The following is a 6160-nucleotide window of genomic DNA, read 5'->3' on the forward strand; positions in this document are numbered from 1 at the left end:
ATGATGTAATAATTAAATCATCACAAAACTATATTGTTGTTCTTGCATCTATATATCAAATTACAACAGTTTCTATAGTAAACATTTCATAGTGATGTCAAACTAAAGTCAAATGCTACATCTAGAATACTAAAATTATGGTGGATTCAATTAAATCACAAGTAATATGGGAATACAATCAGAAAACTCAAAGTGAGATGAAACACATACAAATATGAGAAGTTGTAAAAACTCACCTTGTTTTATAGCCGCCAACCAACTATATAGATAAATATGATGATTGTTGTAGGTCCAATGATGCAGCCCATTCATATGCCTAATACCTGGTATAGATTACAAACAAGTAAGTCATTAAAATCAAAAAAATGAGCAGATTTTAATTCAAATTAAGATGAAAATGTAAAGAAAAAAAAAATTGAACCTTGCTAGTGAAGACGATTGGGGCGTTTCTTCAAATTTGTTGTTCATGAAGAAATCAAATTGAAACATCATTCCAAAGAAAACTGTGAAAAGAGAGGAAAATAGGGTGATGATTCCATCCCATGTAAGCCATGATAACCAATAAGTTGTGTCATAAAGGCCCATCATACACATTGCTTGTAAGGTAAACACTATAGAATTTGAGATATAACTTCAAATATGTAAACAAAACCTAATATAAAAATGCCAGAGTTGTAGTGATGCTCAAACAGAATAACTCTAACCAAAAAATTACTTGAAACAAAGTAAATGTTTGAAAATCAATGATAATTACCTTGGTAGAAGGAATAGGCCTACCAAGGTTATTAGCCCTAACTCAATTGCAATGCTAAGTGCCCAGAGTTCCAAGTCTAGTGGCACAGTGCTTGCAAAAGTGCCAAGGAATTCCAAAATAATAACTTGAAAAACAACAGTAGACACCATGACACTAACGAATATCCAACTGCTCAACATCCCATGAAACACGTTTATCTTGTGAATGTCCCGACTGTTTACTTCATTAAATACCTACACATACATAGTTATAAAAACATTGTTATAATGTACACATAAATGAAAAATTATGTTTCCATTTTCAATTACCTGACAGAAGACAAAGGTGATGAAGATGAAAGTATTGAGGGTTTCAGTTGAGTCCAAATTGAGATTGGATTTTCCGGCAAAATTCAAAGACGAAAAGGACAGTCATTTGGTAAATAGTTTGGTCAATAATATTTCTCCACATGGTATTTGTAATAAAACATTAGGATTGTTTAACTGGTGGTTTGTTCATGAGTCCATCATTTGGTGGTTCAGTGGCTAGGGCTAATGCACCTAAAGTGTCCATTATTAGATTCACCCATAGCAATTGCATTGTAGTAAGGGGTGCAGACTCTGAAAAATATTCATATCCATGCAACTATGTAAACACAGAACATGTGAGAAAGTAAAGAGTGACTAATAAAGAAGGCGATTGAACAAACCTGTAATGCAGGCTGAAACAAAATTAATCATTAGAGCAACGATGTTGACAGTTAGCTGAAACTGAACAAACTTCTGAATGTTTAAGTAAACTGCCCGTCCCCATTTTGCTACTTTTATGATTGTTTCAAAATCATCATCCAACACGATTACATCAGCTTGTTCTTTTGCAACCTACATATAAGATGACACATGACTTATGATAGACAATAGCTTCTTCTTACCAATATATTATATATGGGATTGTTTTTTCATTAAATTATGATTTTTATACTAAATTGACATGAATATGAGGCATAAACCAACCTTTGTTCCTGTTATACCCATGGCGAATCCGATATCTGATTCATGTAAAGTTGGAGCATCATTTGTCCCATCAACTGTGACTGCAACAACTTCAGACAGACCCCACAAATGCTCTACAAACTTTAACTGGTCTGTTGGTGATAATCTAGCCATTACCTTTAATGTATTTAGCGATTGTAAGTCATTACTTGTCTTGGAGAAGTAACCACCTATTCTCGTGAGTTTCAAAATAAAGGAAAAGAAAAAATAGTTACATTTTGATCTAGCCATCACCACGTTTTTTTGTTTGTACCTGAATTCTCGGTGCTAGTTCATGATTTTTTGCAGTTGATTTAGCTCGAAACACTGGCCCTTCAATGGCTAACCCACCTTCAGTCAGTATACCGCATTCATTGGCAATGGCTCGAGTTGTGTTAATATTATCACCCGTAACCATACACACAGTAATCCCGACTGCTAAACAAATCTCCACCGCTTCCTTAACCTCTGGCCTAAGCGGATCGTTAATACCAACATCCTCAATCAACGTATACCCACAATCATACAACTCAAAAATCAGGGATCGAGAAAAAAGTTATGCGTAGTAAAGACTAAATCACATATGAAAAAATCAAGAATCGGCTTATAATTACCTTCAAGTTCTTCAATGTGCTTGACAATTCGCACTTAGCCATTGCTGATAATTGGAAATTAGGGTTACGATAGAGCCCTCTTAATCTGGTTTGGTCGTGAGGTGTGTGAGTTTGTAATCACAATAAACGGGGACATACCTTGCTGTAGGGATCTCGAATACACGGTAATTTGAAATTAGGGTTTCCATTTCATTCTGATGGTGATCGAGAGAGAGAGAGAGAGAGAAAGAGGCACAAGAAAGAAAGAAAGGCGAGAGAGATCACTGCATCTTTGGTGGGGGAACTCGATAGCCATGGACATTCGGTGGGAGACGTTGGTGGAGATCATTGCATCTTTGGTGGAGACGATGAGAATTGGTTTGATGGGGGCTGTGTTTAGGATATTAGGCTAAGATCTGAGTAGTGTGTAGTGTAATACATATATGATTCGTGTAGTGTAATACGTATAAGATTGGTGATATGCTTAATATTATTGTACATGAGATAATATATGTTGTACCTCTTAATTTTCAAGAAATAGCAATATCCTTAACAATATCGTAAAGATATATATATATATATATATATATATATATATATATATATATATATATATATATATATATATATCTTTGCATCAATAGTTTTGTAGTAATTAGGCTTGATTATTAGTTGAATATGCGATTTTTTATAGAGAAAGTTGTAAATTTAAGTAAATACATTAATTACTTTGTGAAAAATAGCTAAAAAAAACCCAGTTACAAAATTAACCCTTAAAATCGCAAATTTATTAACCTTGTCCGCGATTTCGTATTTCCATCTGCAAGCGTACAAGTACCTAAAGCACATATGTGCTTTAGGCACTTGTACGTTCCCAGATGGAATAGTTCATCTGCGATTTTGTTAATTCCGTCTGTGATTTCGTACATTTTTGTATAAAAACATTTTTTTATTCATTTTCACTACCTATTTTAAAGAAACTCTCTCTCTCTCTCTTTGTCCCTCTCTCTCTCTCTGTGCGAGATTTCCTTAGAGACATCATAGACGATTTTTTCAAACCCTATCAATTTCATAGTAAAAAGTGATAATTTTTTGAAAAAGTTTATATATTATGAGTTTGTTTCGTAGTCAAACATTATCAATTTCGTAGTAAAAAATCATAAAATTGTAGGTGAATACGAGAGGAAATCACGGATGAACATAGTCTATCTATGATTTTAGGGTGGAAAATGGGGTAAATACAACGAAAAATAAAACACATGCGAACGAACAAATGGTTAAAGCACGCTTGTGCTTTAACCGCTTATACGTTTGCAGATGTCATGACGAAATCACAGATAGATTGTAACCATTTGCGATTTTAGTGATTAAAAATGCAAATTTTGTTTTGTTTTGTTTTTTTTTTTTTTGTTATTTTCCACAAAATAGTTAGTGTATTTGGGTAAATTTACAATGTTCTCTTTTTTATATTATACATTTATACTAATGAGAAAATCGTTGATAATGATTACCATCAAGAAATAAACTTCAAATAAGAAATAGACCATTAAGAATGATTAAACAGTAAAAAAAATCGAGTTGTCAATTACAAAACTTTCAAAATATCAATTATTTTTTCAAAAAGTTAAATAAAATACTGACTTTAAAACATTTAGAAAATATACAACATTAAGGTCAATAAATAAAATTTGCCAAAAACAGGACCAGCAACACTATCAATGCTACTCACACAATCATTAAACTTAAAGCTATAATATTATAAAGATTACGTTAATAGGCATTTTTAAAATTAGAGCTATTTGTAGTTATTTATAGATTAAAAATGATAAGAAAAATATACTATAAATTTGAATTGTTTTCTCCCTCGAACCAGGCTACTAACACAACATTTAATTTAAAGCAATATTATTGTAAGGATTACGTTAATAGACATTTTTAAAATTAGAGCTATTTGTGGTTATTTATAGATTAAAAATAATAACAAAAATATACTATAAATTTGAATTGTTTTCTCCCCAACTTATATATATATATATATATATATATATATATATATATATATATATATATATATATATATATATATATATATATATATATAACTGTGGACCAAGATTACTTAAAGTAATACTAATTATTGCCTGGATTTATTCCAAATTGAATTCAAAATAAATATGGAGGGTTTTTGCTTCAACCAGGAACAAAGTCCACCCTACCACCAAGGGATCATGGATTAAATTTAAAGCACTCACTGTCTTCTATTTTTCGTACATAATGTCTCTCATATGATGATTAGAGACAATTTAAGGATAATTTTTTTGAATATATATATATATATATATATATATATATATATATATATATATATATATATATATATATATATATATATAAGTGAGATCCGTTGAGAATTTATAGTTTCTCGAAAATCCGATAACTAAAGTTGACCCGTTAGATTAAAATTAACTCATTAAGTGCATGATTGTCGTCTTATCAGTCTCATTTAATGTTTAATTTTTTATGTTATTGGAAATATTAATAAAAAAGTTTAAAAATTAACATAATAAATAAAATTTTTGGATTTTTTTAAATAATAATTTTCATTTTCTTGAAATGCAGATTTTTTAACTATTTTTTAAAAACCAGATTTTTATTAAAAAAATTACAATTTTATTAAAAAAAAAAAAAAAACTAGAATTCAGTAAATTTTAAAAGGAAAAAAAATTGGAATATAAAAAAAATCTATAACTTTGTTAACCAAAATAATCATCATTTTAGGTGCATATATACATATTTTTTCAGGTGCATATATGCATATTTCTTATACTATGATATTCGCAATTAAATCATAAAAAATAAATATATTTTTATTACTAATTTATAAACACAATATTCGATACAAAATAAAAATATAAAAAAAATGCTTAAAAATTTCAAAGCATTTTCATGTATTTGTGTTAAGATTTCCACATTTTCTTCAATTTATCACTTTTCACCCCAAAAATATTTTCTATAAACTCTTCCAAATTTACAAGTAAATTAAAATAAATATTGATTAATTCAAGAACACTCACGTATGATTTACATGTGAATCAAATGTGATTCATATGTGAATTACATGTAATTCATATGTGAGTTACATATTATTTATAGGTGAATCTTATGTAATTCATATGTGATTCATTTGTGAAGAACACTCACACAAAATGCATCTGTGTATATAGCCATAATTCATACGTGATTCACTTATGATTTACATGTGATTCACTTGTGATTTACATGTGATTCATATGTAAATTACATGTTATTTACATGTGAATCACATGTAATTCTTCAAGATAGGTTTCCCCAAGGATTAAACTTTATGTGTTAGTAAAATATTATCAAAAAATAGCAGACTATAGAAAAGAAAAAAAATGAATCATACATTTGACATGAAAGTTTTATGGGTGAAAAGGAGGTTGAAGTATTAAACATCCTATGTATCTTCACTAGCTATGTAAATAACATCAATTTGCCATTATAATCTAATCAAATTGTCATTGACCAAGGTAAGAAATATTATAATTCGACAATTTTGTGGTTGATATGATATACAACTACCAATATTTGCTATCTTCGGATAACAATTGTTTAGTTCTTGTATATGTAACATCCATAAAAATCACAACAAATTTAAACTTTTTAAAAACAACCCATAGTTATAAAATCTTTACAAAATCATTGTTTCCAAATTATTTATCTATATCAGAGTATCCCAAAATCATAAAGCCATAATAGAGGATGTGTATGGTCATGCCTCC

The 6160-nt window shown here is 29.4% G+C and overlaps 1 pseudogene; it reads right to left on the reverse strand.

Moving 5' to 3' along the window:
- Nucleotides 1-316: 316 nt before the first annotated feature.
- On the reverse strand, nt 317-2420 carry LOC145036020 (putative calcium-transporting ATPase 11, plasma membrane-type; annotated as a pseudogene).
- Between the last annotated feature and the right edge of the window lie 3740 nt (nt 2421-6160).

Source organism: Lactuca saligna, chromosome 3, assembly GCF_052625555.1.
Source record: "Lactuca saligna cultivar CGN05327 chromosome 3, ASM5262555v1, whole genome shotgun sequence".
Classification (NCBI taxonomy): Eukaryota; Viridiplantae; Streptophyta; class Magnoliopsida; order Asterales; family Asteraceae; genus Lactuca; species Lactuca saligna.